Raw genomic sequence first — 21,286 nt, 5'->3', positions numbered from 1 at the left:
GTTGCACCGATAAAACAGGTTCTCATCGTCCCAAAACACGTTGAAATCCGCCTGAATGTCGTCGGACCGGCAAGCCATGAAACACCAAAACAGCGTCTTCGCAAAGATGCTGGGCTTGAATTTCCACTTGAACTCATTGCCGACGGTCAGGTTATGGATCCCGAGATCGGTGTCTCCGGATTTGCAGTGGAGGAACAAGATCTTGTTGCTGCTCATCCCGTTGACTGAATGGACGTGCCATGCCGTGTACAACATGTTTTGTTGGTCTTTGGTGGCTGCTAATGAAGAGGTTGAAGATGAATGATTTTTCGCCATTAATGTTCCTAAAACGATGAAGAAATACATGTTTCTGCAGAAAAAGCTCATTGTTTTATGTTTTTACTCAAAACTGGTTTTCTTTTTCAATGACAAGCAGCTCTTCCTTTCTTGGTTATTAGGACACTTTTTATATTAAGTATCAAGTATTCAATAGAGTTGATTAAAAAAAATTTTAGTCAAATTAATAGATCTTATTTGAAGATTTAAATGTATTAGATCATATTTTAAGATTTAAATTTATTGAAAAAATTGCGAAAGAATAATTTTTTATTAAAGAACTACTAAATTAATAGATTTTTTTTCAAGGTTTAAATTTATTAAATCATATTTTAAGATTCAAATTTATTGAAAAAATTGTGAAAGAATAATTTTTTTATAAGAGAACTATTGTATTTGTTATATCTAAATTTCTTATCTATTTATAATCTTTCTTAATTATTAACAATGTACATATACCCAACAGACATAACTACTTGAACCTAAAACCTCAAGAAAAAACAATAATCTTTAACTACTAAATGATTCTTATATTATCATAATTGAATTTGAAAAATTACAAGAATGAAAATATTTCATAATTATATATAAACATGGCTTAAAGATTTGCAGTGTAGTATTAACTACATTAATGTATCTGAGTTGTTTCCATTCATTTGGTTATAGAGATTCTTATGGAAAATGTAATTTCAAGTTGAGCATCAATTTAATATATCTTACAAACGTAAACCAAATAGGTCCGTATCTTACAAATGAAAAGCAATTATATATAATCTTGAAACAGACGATAATTAGTAACCTTTTTTAACCTCGCTAAAACCCAATGTTATTAAAACCAGACCGGACCGGACTGGCCCGGCCGGTTCAACCGGTTGAACCGTGAACCAGTGACCTATCCGTCCGGTTAACCCCTAAAATCGGATGAGCAAACCTGAACCGGCTGAAAACCGGTTTGAACCGCCGGTTCACTTTTTTTCTTTTTTTTTAAAAAAAAATAAATCAAACGACGTCGTTTGTTCAACGAGCCAAGTCAAATTCGAGTATTGCTGAGCTCGACTCAAACTCAAAAACTTTAAAAGTAAGCTCAACTCGACTAAAAAACTCACAAGCTAAAAATTATCAAGTTCAACTCGAACTCGAAATATAATATTAAAACTTAACTCGAAAAGGCTCGAACTCAAAAAAAATTTAGAAGTTCGATTGAAGCCTAAAATTTGAGCTCAATTGAAGCGAAATAATAGTTTGCTATGTGCTCACCAAAAGCTCCATGATTTTGAATGTCAAATTACCTCTATTATTTATAGAAGTAAGTTGGGATGCTCTTCTATGTTTCTTAGCTATGTGGGATTGTTTTTTCTCATATTTTCACTCTTTAAACTTTTGGGATGCTCTTCTATGTTTCTTAGCCATGTGGGATTTTTTTTTTAAAAATTAAACCAAATGACATCATTTGTTTGATTTTTAAGCCCTAATTTTATTTTTTTGATTATAGTTTATAATTATATTTATTATTTTATGTTTTACCTTAAATTATGTTGTAGTTGATTGAATCATTTTTTTCACTTGATTTTATGATTTTAATTTATATATGTTATGATATTTTTATACCTTTTAATATTGTAAACTTAAAAAAGTGTTACATATATTAATATTGCTTTGAATATTATGTAAAATTAAAAAATATTATTTTATATAAAATCCGGTTCAATCGCTGTTAAACCCGATTGAACCAGTGAACCAATACCTTCACCGGTTCAATGTCCGGTCCGATTTTAAAAACATTGCTAAAACCTGAAAATTTTAATCTCGACACTTTTGAACTTTAGTTATAATTATTTTAAATAATTAAATTTTATAAAATACACATTTAAAAATTATTTGATTGAAATTTTATAGAGAACATTGGCTACCTATCAATTAGCTCTGCTCCTGAGCCAAGTAAAACTCATAATATATTTTAAATTAGCTCTGCTCCTGAGCCAAGTAAAACTCATAATATATTTTAAATTAGCTCTGCTCTTTTACATTCATCATCCATCTAAGTGGACTACTTGCTCGTTTAAAATTCCAAAATAACAACTTTTGTAAGTATGTATACATTATTTATAGCTTTGAAAAGAAAACAAGGTTTAAATTTATAAAATAATTATTAACAAGAACGTCTAAATTATTTTTTGGTCAAGTTATAACTATGATTACTTGATTATTATTCTTATTCATTGCCATTAACATTTAATGAAGATGTTAATGTAACAATTAATGATATAACATAATTATACTTGACCCTTATTATTTACATATTGTATCAATAAAGTCCTAATTTAATTTAATTCAAAAAATTAACCCTCTAATAATCATTAACCAAAACGATTAAAATTTGGAATAGTTTAGAGAGTATGGGTGTACTTTACCAAAAAGAAATTAGTTCCACTCTTAGAAAGCATAGATTAAAAATCTCAACTGAATTCATCCACACAGTTCCACTTAATCAAATACGTCAAGAAACTGTAAAACTGAATGACAACAGTAATTTTACGTTTTTTTTTATGAATGATGGTAACTCAAAAGATGAAAGAAAAAGGACATTTTTTTACCTATGAGAATGTTAATTAATGTTTTACACTAAAATGTGGTTTCAAATGTACATAATTATATTTCTAGAAGCAGGGATGTGAATTCATGGATGTTAGCTAGATTTGAGGTGAGAAGAGGACGACAATGGAGGACACTGCAGAACACATTAAGTGAAAAGATTTACAAGAAACAGACATACCAGAATCATGAACAACCGAAACATCGTTTGATGTAGAACAGTGGATGGCGGCTCTGGCAATGGCTCGTGTTCTGGCTTGTTGCGAGGAAGATGCTTAAAAAAATGCTTTTACTGCGCCACTTACCCCATCCTCGTTCTCCATTGCCTTGGCAAGTTCAACGGCCTTCTCTTTCACCTGACATGTCTCATGAGTAAGTTCATGGAAAAGAATTTCTTTTAAACTATTTCTTTACACACACAAATGAGCATCAAATGGGCCTTGCTCGAACACGGTGGTGAACACAAACCCATATTCAGCACTCGCACCGAAGCCCAAATAACATACCCCTCGACTCAAAATAGAAAAATGAAAAGAATTACCATTGGGTTTAGCATGAATTTTATTGCATCAATCAACTTGGGAAGTGAGAATTCATCGATCGGAATGGGAGGAGGTCCCACTCCTCTAGCATGCACTCGGTCTCCCCAGAAAGGTTGATCACCAAAGAACGGTACAATGGCTGTTGGGAACTAATATTGAGGACAGAAATGCGGATCAAAGGCAGGTGGACGCCAAATGAAACCAAAGCACAAGGTTATTGTACTAGGCAAGGCAATGAATGCAGCTAGTCATGGAGCAAGAAGTAGAAAAAATAACAACAAAGATCAAAATTTTTTGCTCTTACAGCTGCTTTAAGACCAGCAGCTGTTGTTCCAGCCCCACCATGATGAACCTGAAATCGGGAAAACAGAAGAGATCTTGACGGTCAAACCAAACAGGAGAGGTAAGTTTTCGAGAGAAACTACTTGAAGTGGCAAACATGAGAAATATCAGACTGTTACTTGAACTCAAGTCCAAGTGTTAGATCATGGTAATATCCAATACAGTCCTTTTTCTTTTCAAAGTTTTCCATGTATTTCGAGGGTCCTTAAAGGACCACATCCTCGTATTCATGTCCAGATATATGATACTTTCAAAAAGAAGTCCAGGTACTTTGACAGACGGATTTAGAACACTAGTACTTCAATTAAAATTAAGAGACAAAGCAACATAAGATATCAGAGAAATTTAAGAGGATCCAAGTGATAACAATTCGAAGGTTAATAACAGGAATAATCAAATACTTGTGAATCCTCATATCTCATAAGCATGTTATATAGCTTTATGCCTGCCTACCACTTTCAGCAACTTTTAAGTTATTTACGCTCGAGTAAACTCGTTTTAAATTATGTGTTAGTAGCATCACTTGGCTTCTGCTCGAATCTTTCATCATGCGACCTCCCCTAGCCATAAATGCCAAACTTCTTTGACATACCATCTGGTATTGAGCACCCACCATACCTTAGTTATCCATCAATATATTTGATTTCCATACCATCAAAATATCTAAAAATGAGCAAGTATCAGCAGATATTGTTCATAGCACGTAAAAAGTTATCAAACAACGCGGATTTGACCTCAGTGAGACCTTAGCCTTTTTACTAGGTTCTTCTAAGATGAGAATAGGTTGCATCAGCTGTTGTCCGTGCTTCAGTTGAGATAAAGCATAGGGATCACCATGCCAATAGAGTAAGCATCTCATTAAAGAATACCATTACCCAAAAAAACTGTTTTTTCCTAAAGTAATGACAGTCACGTTATAACAAGAAGAGCCCATATGTGAAGTTTGAGGAGGAACCAAAGTGATATTAGTTTCAAAATATTTAGAGCTTTTGCCCTTTTCTAAGACAAGGGGAAGGGCTGCATATTTGTGAATTTTTCGTGTCAAACTTGTAATCATTCATGACAATAAGGCAGGACAAGAATACAAGACCAAGCAAACATTTCCAACAACAGCTCTCAAAGAAACTTCTACTATAAAACGTGACCAAATTGTTGACCACTAATACAATGCAATCAGAGAATAAAGAAGCTAAACAGATATAACAAAAAAGAATCCCAAGAAAAACCATGCTCTTGTAATGAACTCACCACAGCCTTGCATTGCAAGAATAGCCAGTCGTGAGGGACGTTGTCCAATAAGTAAACAAAGTCCTTGGGTTCTGCCACTGAGAATAAATGACAAAGCAGCTAAGTGAATATGCACACAAGCTAGGTTAGTAAAAACTAAGAAGAAAAGAACTCACATTCACCAAGGCCACCCCAGCCTTTATTAATGATACCCCTCTGTCCAGTTTGTTCCAATGCTTCGACAATTATTTGGGTCATTTTTTCTGGTTCTTGAACTGGCTGGCATGAGTTGAAAGAATTGTACAAAAAGATCACATACTTCGAAGAAAATAAAATCCGTATATGTAAGATCAAATAAGTTAGAACAATATCTAATAGCAACCAACCAACGTCACACTGATATAAATTCACTATATTCAGGATAGAAACAATCTATTTTTATGGTCAATGTGACGAGTCTGTATCCAATGAAAAAGAGGAAAAACAATCAAAAGATGCAGTCATTTATCGCATTCATTAGGCTTGGTTTTATATCGGCAACGCAAAAGACTCATACAAAACATACTAGAAAACAAATCTTTATCAATCCTATGCTTAACAAAATGGACAAAACACAAACGCCCTAGGAACAACAACGAAGGGTTTCTAAATTCTATTGTATTTTTCTATTTCAATCCTAGTATTCTCGCTCTTAAGGATTTTACCATGCTCCATTAAATAGTATAAATCGGTTAGAAAAAGAAGCAATAAAAGTTGAAATATAAACAAAAGCTTCATTTCATCCTACGAGTAACAAACAACATGTAGCGGGAAGAGCTACTTAAAAAGGTAAGACAAGATAGTCATTGACTGTTTAGGGCTCACAACCTTAATGCTTAGCCTGTAAATGTAGGAACTATAGAGATATGATTTGTTACCATTCCTATAGAGATATGATTTTGTAAATAGATTTTTACAATCCCTTATTTTAAGGGATCATATCCTAGGATTATTATTTTTCCTTTCTTAGAGTTTCTTACTTTAGAGAGATATTTTGTATATAAATATGTAATTTGTCATATTGAAAAGAATAAGAAATTACAGAGAATTACTCTGATTTCTACATGGAATCAGCTTAGGTTACGGTTTCTTTCCAACCTAGATGATGTCCACAACTTCTCCTACTCCGGAGATCACTTCAAATCCAGAAAATTTTTCTGGTTCTGCTGCTCAATCAGAAGGTAATCTGGTCATGAAAGAACCAAAAGGTAAACCTCATGCTACAGTTTTTTTCTCCTCCCAGTCGTCCCTAATTGGATCCTCGATTCTGGTGCTACGGATCATATGACTGGTAATAAGGATTTGTTTTGCAATTTTTTTCCAAACTTTGGTAAAGCTGTCAAAACGGCTGATGGTTCTTTGTGCAAAATAGAAGGACATGACACTGTTATTCTCAATGACCAGATTGTACTTAAAAATGTCCTCTTCGTACCAAATCTGGCTTGTAATCTCGTTTCCGTTAGTAAACTTTCCACCGACTTGCATTGCTCTGCAATTTTTAATGATATTGATTGTACTTTGCAGGCACTGAATTCGAAGAAGATGATTGGTAAGGCCAACTTGCAGAATGGTCTCTACATTCTTCATGCCTCTACTAAAACCGAAATCTCGAAATCTTTTACCGCTTTAGAAAAAGTTGATAATGTTATGTTATGACACTATCGTTTAGGTCATCCTAGTTTTCACTATCTTGCAAAAGTTTTTCCTGCTCTATTCATTCATAAAAGGCCAAATTCTTTTTCTTGCAAAGTTTGCTCTCTTGCCAAACATACTAAATCAACTTATTCTCCTGCTACATATAAGCCTTCTCATCCTTTTGCTTTGATCCACAGTGATATTTGGGGTCCTTCTCGGGTGAAGAATGCTGATAATTGTAAGTGGTTTATCACTTTCATTGATGATCACAGTAGGATAACTTGGACTTATTTGCTAAAAGATAAATCTGAAACTGCATGTGTTTTTACCCAATTTTATAACATGGTTCTCACTCAATTTGGGTCTAAAATTCAGCTCTTTAAATCTGATAATGGCAGTGAATATTTTGCTAAGTCTTTGGGTGCGTTTTTCAGGGAAAAAGGCATAGTTCAGATTAGTTCTTGTGTTGACACCCCACAACAAAACGGTATTGCCGAAAGAAAAATAGACACCTCCTTGAAGTTACTCGTTCTCTTCTATTTACCACTAATGTTCCAAAATATTTGTGGGGGAAGCTTTATTAACTGCCACATATTTAATCAATCGAATGCCTAGTAAGGTTTTACAATTTCAAACACCTCAATCTATATTTTTGCAATACTTTCCCCATTTTAAACCTATCTCCTCCATTCTTCCACTTAAAATATTTGGTTGTACTGTTTTTATCCAAAACATTGCTCCTAATAAGTCCAAGTTAGATCCTAAATCATTAAAGTGTGTACTGGTTGGGTATTCTTCACTTAAGAAGGGTTATAAATGCTCATCCTCCTTCAAAACGATTTTTTACCACTATGGATATAACATTTTATGAGCAAGATCTCTATTTCACTCAGGCTGAAATTCAGGGGGAGACATGGAAGGATTTTTAGCCACATCAGGTATCTCCTCCTACTCTTCATTCTCAACCTTCAGAATTGCCACCAATTTTGTCCTTACCTACAGATTTGTCACCTGTAACTACTTCCATTGATCCACCGGTAGTACCTATCACTACTTCACCCATACCCACTTTAAATACCCTTCCTGAAAATACACCTACTCTCATTCAAAATATTCCACAAACAACACCAATCAAACAACTCTGTTTCTATACAAGGAAAAGAAAACATATTCCTGAGGCTGTTTTGCAATCTGATGCTTGCCGAGAATTGGATTTGGGTCCAGCTGCCGAAATAGAAGAAGAAATCAGTAAGTCCACTTCCCCTACTCTAGATGACTTCCCTATTGCTATTAGAAAAGGGGTTAGACAGTGCACCAAACATCCTATTGAAAAATTTGCTGTTATAATTCATTGATGCCGTCTTTTCAAGCATTTACAGCAAACTTGGATAAAGAACAGGTTCCCACAAGCATAGCTGAAGCTTTAAAGGATTCAAAATGGAGAAGGGCTGTTGAAGAGGAAATTTGTGCATTGGAGAAAATGCTACTTGGACTGTTACGGACCTTCCTCAAGGAAAAAAGGCTGTTGGCTGTAAATGGATCTTTACTGTAAAGTATAACTCAAATGGTAGCATCCAACGATACAAAGCGAGACTAGTGGCAAGAGGCTTTACACAAACATATGGGATAGATTTCACAGAAACTTTTGCACCTGTGACGAAGCTGAATACTGTTCGAGTACTCCTAAGTTTGGCTGTAAATTGCGATTGGAAATTACACCAACTTGAAGTTGTCACCTGGCTTAAAGTCTGTTGAAGGAAGTAACAAGATGTGTAAGCTCAACAAGTCTCTATACGGGTTAAAACAATCACCCAGAGCTTGGTTCGAGAGGTTCACTAAAGTCATCCTAAAAAACGGCTACAAGCAATCCTCAGCGATTACACTCTTTTCATCAAGGTGACTTCTACTAATAAGAAAGCTATCCTTATTGTGTACGTGGACGACATAATTCTTACCGGAGATGATGAAGAAGAGATTTGCAATTTGAAGAAGTTGTTAAATAAGGAATTCGAAACCAAGGACTTGGGAAAGCTAAGGTATTTCCTAGGAATGGAGGTGGCAAGGTCAAAAGAAGGACTTGTGATCAACCAAAGAAAATATGTACTTGATTTACTCAAAGAAACTGGTTTTCTTGGTTGTAAGCCGATTGATACACCAATGGAGGCAAGCTTGAAATTTAACAAAGAAGATGGGTCCTTGGTAGACAAAGAGAAATTTCAAAGATTAGTTGGGAAACTAATTTATTTATCCTTGACAAGGCCAGATATAGCATTTCCTGTAAATGTGATAAGTCAACACATGACTAATCCTACTGAAGAGCATATGGCAGCAGCAAATAGAATTCTCAAGTACTTGAAGAAAACTCCAGGACACGGTTTAATGTTTAAGAAGACACAAGACAGAACTGTTAAGATCTTTACAGATTCCAGTTGGGCAGGAGACCTTACTGAAAGGAGATCCACTAGTGGCTACTGCACCTTTGTTTGGGGAAACCTTACAACTTGGAGAAGTAAGAAACAATCTGTTGTTTCAAGAAGTAGTGTTGAAGCTGAATTTAGAGCACTAGCATTGGGAATATGCGAAGGAATTTGGCTACTTAAACTACTGAAAGAACTTGTCACTAATCAAGAGGATCACTTTGAAGTTTTGTGTGATAATCAATCTGCTATACAAATTGCAAAGAACCCAGTTAAACATGATCGGACAAAACATGTTGAGATTGATAGGCATTTTATTGCTGATCAAGTTAACAAAAAGATAGCCACACTTTCATACATTCCTTCAGAAGAACAAGTTGCAGACATTCTTACTAAGGCTTTGCCAAAGCCTGTTTTCAATAAATTCCTATTCAAGCTGGGATTATACAATGTATATTCTCCAGCTTGAGGGGGAGTGTAGGAACTATAGAGATATGATTTGTTACCATTCCTATAGAATATGATTTTGTAAATAGATTTCTACAATCCCTTATTTTAAGGGATCATATCCTAGGATTATTATTTTTCCTTTCTTAGAGTTTCCTACTTTAGAGAGATATTTTGTATATAAATATGTAAATATTGAAAAGAATAAGAAATTACAGAGAATTACTCTGATTTCTACAGTAAATAATGAAGCAATGAAATTTCTGGTTGCAACACTATAGACACTGTCACTGATGTGTTTCAGTACATAAGTTGTTATCCAAAATTCTACAACTATTTATGAATTTCAGCAGCATCCCTAGCTAGCATACTAGAGACGTCTGGAGGAAAACATTTAAAAACCTCAACATAAGAAATTAAAGAGAACAACCTTTCCGTATCACGAGGAAACAAAAAGAAAACAAGCAGGAAATGACCAAGCACAGCTAGACTTATGGTTGAGATTTCAAGAGAAAGGCTTTAGTAAACCAAAAATTCCTTAACAGATTCATCAACATTGAAAACCAAATTCGTATCTTCAATTGAGAAGTCTGGAAAAAGAATTTACAACCAAGGCCCGTTAAAATTCTTAACCTATCTCGCCATGTTATTCTGTATCTTGATAGATCTCTTGACCTGTAAAAGGGAAGGAACCCATCTCTACAGACCAAACTTCAGATGTAATCCTTACCCAGGGCAAGAAACATTGTACTACAGCTCTATTATAAATCCCCCAAGATAAATCATAAATTTCAGGTAACTAGGTGTCCCCAATACTTTTTGTTGTATACAGGAAGTAATCGTTTTGCTCTTTGTATATGAGATTTACTGAGCACATCATAAGTAAACAAAATTTGATCCTCTGTGATTTTCTCTGACAATATGTTTCATAGAAAGGTTACATCCACGGCACCACCAAACTTCTATTGATTCTGGAAATAGATTCAGGCATTTTCTATGACACTAAGGATCTCAACATACAGTAAAAATATGAGAGAGAGAAAGAGACAAAATTACGCTCAACAGAGAAGCCCATTTGGCTGGTCACCATTTCTCTATATAGTATAAAATATTTTGGGATTTATAATAGCATAACTTATTAATGGATTTCGCAGTGCAAAGAAAAACTTAAATTCTCAAGTAGGCACTGCTAGAAATTTCTTATAAAAAAAAAGGCACTGCTAGAAATATCTGCTACTTAATAGGGAAAACAAATTCATAAACTACAGAAGACTATATAGAAAATGATAAATGAGAAAAGAAATCAAACTCACAAGGCTACCGAATCCAATATATATAGGCTCTGGACCAGCTGCAAGCCACTGTACGAGTGATGTTGGAGGTTCATAATTTTTTGCAAGATCAAGAAAGCAAAAGCCTACCACGTCAATCTTAGGTCCCCAATCTGAAGGAGAAAAATAAAAGTGTCATCCGTCTGTTTGAGAAACTCTTGCTGGCATGTAAAGCTGTTACAGAATATATTGTTTCTTCTAAGAAGATGTCGCGCTTTATTGCATAAGATGGAGAGAACATGAACTGACATAAAGAATTAAAATAAAAAAGACAAGCTTATTAAAAACCAGAGTAATATCTTTTAAGTTCTACACTCTACAATTAGACCTATACCAACCACCACCTTTAGGCTTGGGAACAAGGTGAGGGCTCCATATATATCCATGTGGCACGTCAGAATCAGAGCCTTGGGAACCACTCAAATATGTGACTGGTCGCAACTTCGCTTTTTCTTTCTAAGATCATTTATCATGTCCCTTATCCCGAGCCAAATCATTGAGTCAACAATTTGATAAGAAAGCTACGGCAAACACAAACAAACATAATGACAAGGAGAACAAAAATACATAGTAAAAAATGATAAATGTGAATATACTTCACAGAACTCACTCGATATCCAGCTGGTTGCTTCACACGGGACCAAGGATGTGGGAACTCACTTGTTGGCCTGGAGGAAACAATAATGAATTGTGCAAATCAGTCTAAGAGGGCCCATTAAATCATGTAATAGAACAAAAGACTGATGCAAAACAAGAAATGAAAATTGTACACTGCTAGCTTTGGAGATGTTAAAGCAAAATTTAATTCATCTATAGATAACATTACCCAGACAAGACTTACGTCCATGGCATTGTGAAAAATATGTGAATTGGTACTTTTAATGCCTCTGCCACATGGGTATGTCCTAAACAGTATTGAAAAAGTTTCTATCAGAATATTGAACCAACAAATCAAACAAGAATAAAGTACTTCTATTCCAGAAACAAACAGATAACAGTGATACTAAGAGAAATCATCACATTTTCCCACCAGAATCTTTTCTCAAACAGGGACAACTTCATTAGGAATCTACTTGTCCATATCAAAGTTAAGATTTGGGCATAAACTTTCACACTACACCAAGATGCTAAAATCGGAGGGCTAAAAGGAATAATATCATACTCAATAGTCAGTACTGCCGAAAGGCCTTTATGTATGCATGATAAATAAATGCAAAGATATAATAAGAGGAACTGGAACATCAAATCTTAGAAACCACCCTATTTCCATTATTCAGACCCATAAGCACATACTTAAACATGATTATGTGTGTCTGTGTAGGAGCGAAGCTAGGAATATCATCTTGGGGTGGCCAACATAAAATTAAAAAAAAAATTGAGGGGGGGAGGGGCGAAGCCAAAAACTTGTGTTAAAAGGTCTTAAATTGAATTATTAATTCTTAGGAGGGGCAAAAATGAAAATTTTCCGTTTAATTAAGGGGCAAATAGGGATTAAACTGAAGCATTAAATTTTTTAGTCCCTACCTGCCCCCCTTAATAGTCAAATTCCTCTTTTAGTCCCTTAAAAAATTAATGCTTCAGTTTAAAAAATTGTGGTCTTGCATATATATATATGCAAGACCACAATAACTAGTAAAAAAGTAATGAAATCTAACCATATGCTGGAGGATTTGCAATGATTGCATCTGCCTTAAAAGGGATACCAGAATCAGGATCAGGATCTTTGCAAGCTGGAAGCAAAGAGTAGATATATCCTTTATTTGATTTCGCTGAATGGGAATCTCAGAAGGGCCTGATGGCAAGAAGCCTTTATTTTTCACCATATCTGCTCATAGGAAAAAATTCAAGGTAAAAGAAATCATTAAGAAGCCCTGCAGGAGATCCAAACTTTTAACAACTATTCACATTCAGTTTCATTGATATATTGCTTTGAGCTTACCGGTCAATCTTAAGCTTAACACGTACATTTTTCATATGAAGCTGAGTTATTGACAACTTAAAAGTAACAAGAAGGTTCAGCGCTACAGCTGCAAATATGAATGAAAAATGTCTTGCAGTTATGTTTATGTTAATAATCCCGCATGGCACTAATTTTAATTACAAATAGGAACCACCTCAAAATAATCTTATCAGAATCCCTAGAACGTTACACCAGAAAATCATCAAATAATGGGTTAGGTACATACAACCGGCAAGAACTTTTGGGTCTCCACCTAATGGATAGAACTCCAGCCCAGCAGTCAGCACAAACTCTTTGAAATTAGAATGAGTCGCCAACCTTACACGATGACCATAATCCTGCATGGAAAACATCCTTTCAAATGTTAACATTTTAAAATTTAAACAAACAATAAAAAGGATTGAACTTAATTGTTAAATTCTTTTCTTAACAATGCAGTAAGAACAAGCTTGTGAGGCAAAAGCAGCATGCTAATTGTTGCCAACCAGGTTTCGAAAGAATATATACCTATTAGACAAAATGAAAACTGGTACTGCATAAAAACCATCTTTTGCATTTAAACACCCAGAAAAAAAGGTATCAAAAACTTTAAATTTCTAGTTTTAAGTATTGAAGATAAACCTAATTCAGAGCAATAAATCAAGACACAGGCAAACAAAGAAATTCCTCCAACACTCTACGTTTCATGAGCAACAATATTGACATAATAACAGCAAGCAACACTTTGATCCTGATCAAGGCAGCAAATACCTAAATGATCATCACCAAGTATAACGTTTCTAGTCTATAAGCAACCTGCTCAGAGAGAGCTGCTTTTTTATGGACTACAACAGAATTTCTTTTCCTATCATCTAGTTTACCCTAAGTTAACTTGAGGAGCAAGAAGCATTCCCTGGCTCTTCTTAAATATACAGAATTTGTTATATATAATATGTACACACACACACACACACACACAAATAAAGAAAACAAACATGAGCAATAATTCAGTCTTCAACTTAATTTTGGTTGAAAATTGCTCCAATTTCCACTTGCACGCATATTACCAGAACCCCAAATGAGGTTACAAAGTAGTTAGAGGCTTCCAGAGTTATTCACGTTAGCAAAATAGCAAAATCAACCACATAAAAAATTATTTCCTAACCTGGAGACGTTTTCCAATCGCAACAAATGGCTGCACATCTCCTCGTGTGCCAACTATAAGCATCACTATATGCAACGGTGGAATATCCTGAATATCAAGCGCCTCTTCTTCAGCAACTTCAGTGTATTCATCTCTCCGCCCACTACCAAGAGCATGGGGCTCAACATCTTCAGGAACTTCAAACACCACAGTCCCATCATTTTTCACAGTAACTATTCTGTTCAACAATTTAAGCTGCACAGATTTATAAGATTGAATAGCATTGTCAGTTACACATCTCAAATGATCAATCAACCTGTAACACCAGCCAAGAAACCAGTTATCAAGGCAATTTTTAAGAATAGTCACTGAAATAAAAAGATGATGGAACAACAGAAACAATACTAAGAAGCCTGGGCAGATCCCTGGTAAGTACTTTCCTTTCATGGCAAGTTAAGCAACTATTAGTTACAGATTCTACATAGATCCTACTGTATATTTCTATCTGACCTAATGCTAATCTGTAGTACGAAAAAAATCTTCTAGACTTGAGAAGAGTCTAGTAAAAAGAAAGGATGAACTTACAAAAAAAAAACCTTAAACAAAGATATTAAAATTGCTTGTGACACCCTAAGACTGCTTAAACATATCTATCCATTTAATATACAAAGGGACAAAAAATATGTATCTCCTCTGAATTTTGTCTTGTAACTATCGCCTATTCTCCATTTTCCATGCTTGTTGTCCTTACGTCCTCCGACATGGTCATACTACTATCTCAAATTGTTGAGATGGTATATATACTATTATTGAATTTATTACAAATTCTATACATTTATCAACATGTCCATAACATCAAACAACTGATTGCAACAACATTTTCTTTCTTGTTAAGAAAGAATTTAGATATCATATGCAAAATTCTTAGATACTCGTCAAATACAAAGCATGGATGTGGACTAGGCAGTTTCACACAATGATATGGACACTGCAACACAATCATCCATATAGAAGAAAACAATTTGAACATTCCTCTTTAACCATTAGGTATTCAATTTTTCCACCAAGAACTTATAAGCACTTTCACAATCAAAAGTTCTTAACTTAGAATAATCAGTGTCATGGAATCATTCTCCGGAAACATCTAGTACTCATGCAGAAGACAGTTAATTGTAGTTTTACAAATATAAATTGAGAAAACAGGGAATGGTACAGGTGATTCATCCTGAGAATTTAATACCTTCTGTTGGTCAGGTATATTATTGTCAAAAATCTGTGCAGCCTCTTCAGCAAGTATGTTTCGTTGTCTTTGTGCTTCATTTTTTGGTATTTCAAGTTCACGCTGGCTTGAATCCAATTTTTCAATGTTTGGAGTTTCCACAGGTGATGTTCCAACCTCAGAGAAACTTCTACGAACAGTGCCTGAATGCAGTAAGAAATATAGAACAAATTTAAGGCTGTCTAATAACAAAGAGAATATAAAATTCAGTTGCCTCGCGGAAGCAATATCCAATAGAAAGGCTATAATGCCTACATCTATTGCCCAGTCCCAATAGAGACACCTAAGATGTGTGAGAAATCATCATTGGTGGAGAATTTCTACATTGGACATGAATGAGTAACCAAGAAATGAGAGAACAGAACAAAGAAAAGATGATCATGGTATTATTATTTCAGCTTACTCGAATGTATTTAAAACTACAGCTGGAGAAGTAACTGCTCTCAACAGCTTATAACTCTTAACTTCTATCAAGATGAACTTCCAAATTTATATCTGTTAAAATCGTAAGCCAGTGATAGATTGTTATTCTTATTGCAAATAATAAAACTCAACAAATAGCAAATTACACTATCAAATTTAATAACAGCAAATGAATGAGCCGCGACAGGTATTATGCAATAATGAAATTGAGGAAGTCAAAATTTCAGTCAAACTCGACCAAGGCAATAATAGACAAGACAAAGTCCAGAAACAAACTGCGCAACAAAACGTTCAGATTTTGAATTCTTTCGCTAAAACGCAGCGAATTTCACGAAGATAAATTCGACGCACCTGAAGACTCGGCGCCACCGTTAATCAATGCACTGCGATCAACTACAGCGCGAAAACCATCGCCACTGGCGGCTTCATGGGAGCCTCTGCTACTATCCATCTCTTTAGCATCGATACATATCACTTGCTCACTTTTCACCGGAATTTCTACTGAAAAGGAAGATGAGGAGGCGGAGGACAAGTTGCGGCGATGCTCCGGCGACGAAGCCATAGCCGATTGCGTAGAGCTGTCTCGTTCAGCGCGGAGAATTCCCTGCTGGTTCTCCAGATCTACTCCAATTCGTCGAACAAAAAGTGTTTTCTGCTGCTCTGTTAACCGCTTCGATGCCGAGAATCTTCTGCTTTAAATTTTATTTTCGAAACCAATATATATATATTCAAGAGAAAAGTGAACACTTTCGAAAGCGCATGAGGGATGGGTCTGCAAAACAAGAAACCTTTGCTTGCGGGGGCTTCCTGAACAGACGACACGTAAGCAATACATCTGTCTGAACTCCGAAGGATATTTTGGTCAGTTCTGATATCTACTCGATAATATGAGGGGTAAATTTCTTATTTAGTCACCACCTATTATTTTATTTATGTTCGACCATTCAATTATTTTCTTCTCAAAACAGAAACGAAATAATATATGAATGACTAAAAATGTAATTTACCCTTAAATTTCTCATTACTTCATGTACTATGTTACTTTTTTATACTTTTTATAGGTTACAAATTTGATTATATTTCGTTAGAGTATTTATTATTTCAATTTATTTATTCATGTCATTTTGAATTTAAATTTAGATCAAATCTAATTATAACGATTTCGAGTTCAATTGGGATAGCTTGGATCATTACCTTTTCATGGTCGAAACCAAGATGGGATGGATTCAGATTAATTGGGATGGGTTTTCGAGTTCGAGTCAAAATTGACAAGTTTAAATTTAGTCTATCCGATCTCAAGGGTTCTTTGTTTGCATTGTCCCCGGTATTCAACATGTTCTATCAGTTTGCAAGGTTACTTAATGCGATTTTTAGCTAATAACGGCACTAATTTTAGGATCTTAACTTATTTCCAATTGTCTAACATTTGGGATTTATTGATCTTTCACAGTAATTAGCTTGTGTTAATATTGAGATTATTTATATGTTAAATTAGTTCAAAATATTTAACTTGTTGCTATGTATAATATAAACTTGGAAGAGACTAAATCTGAATATCAAATTTGCATTGTCATTACCTTTTTTCCCCTTGAGCTGGTTTCCCTTTCAAGTATTCTATTTCATGTTGATTAAGCATGGATTGTGGTAATCTTTCCCATATGTTGTTGAATTTTGATTTAACAAATACCTCATCTTCTTCATTTCCCAAATACCACATATATATGGTTTTACAATACCTGCTAGAATATTCTTAGTTGGCAGCAGTTACACCAGACTTGCCTTGCTGGCACATCCTTCCTAACAACCAAATAACAACCTATTTGTTATTCATTGCTATTCACATAATAGTTAACATATGTAAATGTTACAATGGTGTAGCCTTTTTGTATTCTATTCAAGTGTTTTTGTGCTCCCATTGATCATCCCTGCATTGTATTTTCCCCACTTCTCCTCATTTGATTTTTGTGATGTATTAAACATAAAAGAGTCTCGCACGAACCAAGCGATATTTATATGGGTGTTTGAGCATTCATTGTTAAATAATTGAGAACCTTTTAAATAGATAATACCTTATAATCAGCGTAGAATAATAATAAAAAAAGTTCCCGAACTACATCAAGATAGTTCCTTAAGTGGCTCCCGACTTCTCTAGTCCCATTTATTATGATGGTGTGGTTTTATACTTTTATCGTTCTCAGGGAATGAAGCTATCGGAGTATTTTCTTTTTTTGGCATAACCACATGTACTCAGCTCATTAATCGACTTATTCAAACCAAGTATTGATAAGATACATACTTATATCCAAGCTCATTCTAAAGTCCGCATAACATTGGTTAACAATATCAAGTTGAATTCACATGAAACATGCGTGAATGTCATACAACAAATGAATTTCAAAGTCATTAAACTCTTAACAATAATTATTTGGCTCTTGGTGGTTATGGAAGAGAGAGAGACGGAAGAGGCAAAGGCTATAGCCGTGGCTGTGGAAGGATGGGCGGTGGACACTCAAGGGGTGGCAATGGTGGCTACTAAAGCTTAATCAATGGCCCGGAGCTCTTGGTTAGTTTTCTTCTTTTTACAGCGGTAGCTAAAATACTTGCTTCGGCCTGCTAATTTTTTGCACTCTAATGGCATTCTCACTTCTAGCCAACTTGTCCATCCATTCAATTGTTTGTTGCGTTTTCAAGCTCGAACTCGAGACTTATCCATGTGGCAATCTATTCTCTAACTCGAATACTATTTGATCTAGTTGAGATAAATACGACGATATTCTAAACAATCAGGATTCCAAGAACTATCAGCTTTATCTTCATGTTCTGTAACCACATCTTTCTCTTCATCTGGGTTCCCTGCTGCCAGAAATCTTGTGCCTACAATGCCCAGAAAAAGAACAAATACCCTCATTATCCCTAACCTATAATTTTGAACACCAATAGGAGAATCATGTGAGAAATTTCGGCTTTTCGAATTGAACTATTCAGCTAGCCCTTGAATATTGGGAACTAGTATTAATAAATGCTTTTAGAATGAAAGAAATGCACAATTGAATCGCATATGTTCAAGGATCCTGCATTTAACTTAACATTCTTGTCTTGGAGTTGCCTCATGGTGCTAACGTTAACAATTTTGTTTCCATGTTTTTCCAGTTAGTCAGATAACAAAACCAAATTATTGCCCTACATATTATGTTGTTTCGACTTTTCATTTTTCTTAAATTATCAATGCCCAACACAATTCCGGATATAAGTGTGGGATATAATCTTTCAAGGACCCTTATATATACTTTCAAAAAAATGAACCTTCAAGTATCTTAAACTTAGACGCAAGTCCAACCAACAAACCTACATATGATCTAATTCCCAGTAAAAATTCAGAAAACAAAGGAGTTAACTAATGATTTTGATTATTCTAAACCAAATTTTAAAATATATGCCGATTTGTAAGCGGTAAAAGGGACCCAACAAACCCAAATGATGCCCCATTTATGGTCTATCTAAAATGCAGTTTAGGAAACCATCAAGTGATCTTAGTGGTAAAGGGGAGTATTATTCTCCCTATAGGTCCCAGGTTTGAGCAGTTGTATCTGTAGAGTACTAGTTGTCGATTGCTAAAAAAGATTCTAAACAGAAATTACTTTGTAATCACCTCAGACTATAAAAAAAAGTGCAGTTTTAGAGAACATTGAAAATATTGTTTAAAGTAGAACAGTATGATATTCATTTGCTTACCTGGGAGCGGAGATTTTCTGTTTTATCCACCAGCAGAATTAAAGGTACTTCGGTATACTGTAAAGAAATCATAAACTCCAAAGAGTGAAAGTTGTGTAACAATATTACCTTCGAACCATCGATGTTGTTGCTTCCTATATGCTTCTTATGACTCAAGGACTTAATAAAAGGCCTAAACATTTTACACACCAACAAACAGTCGTCAGGACACTTCTTGAATCTTCCATCGAGGGGTTAGACGCACAATTTTGATCATTTCTAGATATTATTCTTGAATTCGATTTTTCTTTTTTTTTTACTGAAAAACAAGACTGATCCAAGTGAACTAAACGTGACATAAAGAAATTACGATTGCATAGAAATAGAATGTGGTTGTACCTTTACATCATTAAGGAAGATAAATTTCCAACCATTGAGACGTGCTCGAACAGCTATGTTCATGTCTTCTACAGTTGTCATTTCAAGCTAGCCTCCGAATTCCTCAAGAGCTTTAATTCTCCAAACTCCAGCAGTTCCATTAAAACCAAAGAAATTTAAAAAGAAACTCCATTAACTTGCTGTTCAACTTCAAAGTGGAAACATAAGTTAATGTTTTGGAGACGAGTAAGCAAATTCTCGTCATTGTTGACAAAACTTCGTCTAGCCTGAACTAACCCTTACTCAGGATTATCCTACAAGACAAGGAAGACATACAAGGTAAAAAGGCTGATCAGCTGATAATCATTTTGGTTTGTATCTTTTCATCTTGAAATGTGGCACGGTTTGTTTTAGAAAATTTGGGTTTTTTCATCTTCCATCTTCAACTTAGCTGGATTTTTTCTTTAGAATTTTTGAGAAACTTTAAACATAAAAGATGAATGAAAATATGTTAAATATGGTTTTGAGATTGGATTTTTATTTTTAAGGTGAAGAGATGATAGTTAAAGATTTTTAACTCTCCACTGTGGCAATCCAGTTAATGCTCAAGTTGTACTTTTTTATATGGTTGTAAACAGTTGTTAATGTTGAGTAACCAATTTGTTATAAATTGATAAAATTAATATTTGATTTATTACTTTTAAAATTTTAGTGGGAAAGATAAAAATTTATTCAAACATTAATAATTATTTGTGTATTTTACTTTAAAAAATAAGATAAAGTAAGTGGATTTTACTTTGTCTTTTTCCTTATATGAGAAGTATTTTTTTCTTTTTAATAATTTGTGTAGTTTTATATTAGGTAACGTAAATAAACAGTAGCTAAACTATACTAAAGTAATTTCTCTATTGAATGAAATTTTAAAAATTATAAAATAAGTATTAAATTTATCGAATTAGATTTTTTGCATTTAATCTTTGAAAAATATTATTTTCTTTAATAGTATGGATAGTTATAAGGTGTTATATATTTATAATTTTTCTTAGTCGTTGACAATATACCCCTGACAAATATAATTACTATTACTCAAATTTTTTTAGAGAAAATAACAATTCATTCTACAATATTTCCTTTAAAGAACCCTCAATTTAAAAAACGAACTCATAAGATTTCTCAAAATTTTAAAACATTTTAATTAAAGTCAAATTATTCCGTCAAAATCCACAACCGGATATATTGTACTTTATAGGGAATGTAGAGTTGAAGTAACAATAACAATCTAATCAAAGATGGATTAAGGGGTAGGAGTTGAACTAAAAGTCCGTTAATTTTTAAAAACATATTATCATATATTTTAAATTTTTTTAAATATTTTCTATTGAAAATTCATTTTCATTTCCCTCCTAAAATTTTAGAATTTAAAAGCTTTATGAATTTAAGCTCACTGATCTATGTTGAATGTAGGATAGGAAGGAAGTTGTTGCATATGAGAGGAAGAAACAGCTGAATAAACTTTGGGGCTGAA

At 34.2% G+C, this 21,286-nt stretch overlaps 1 pseudogene; it reads right to left on the bottom strand.

Moving 5' to 3' along the window:
• Positions 1 to 2,977: 2,977 nt before the first annotated feature.
• Positions 2,978 to 16,375, bottom strand: LOC120165386 (annotated as a pseudogene).
• Between the last annotated feature and the right edge of the window lie 4,911 nt (positions 16,376 to 21,286).

Source organism: Hibiscus syriacus, unplaced genomic scaffold, assembly GCF_006381635.1.
Source record: "Hibiscus syriacus cultivar Baekdansim isolate YM2019G1 unplaced genomic scaffold, ASM638163v2 tig00111582_pilon, whole genome shotgun sequence".
NCBI lineage: Eukaryota > Viridiplantae > Streptophyta > Magnoliopsida > Malvales > Malvaceae > Hibiscus > Hibiscus syriacus.
This window is presented reverse-complemented; position numbering and strand designations above follow the sequence as displayed.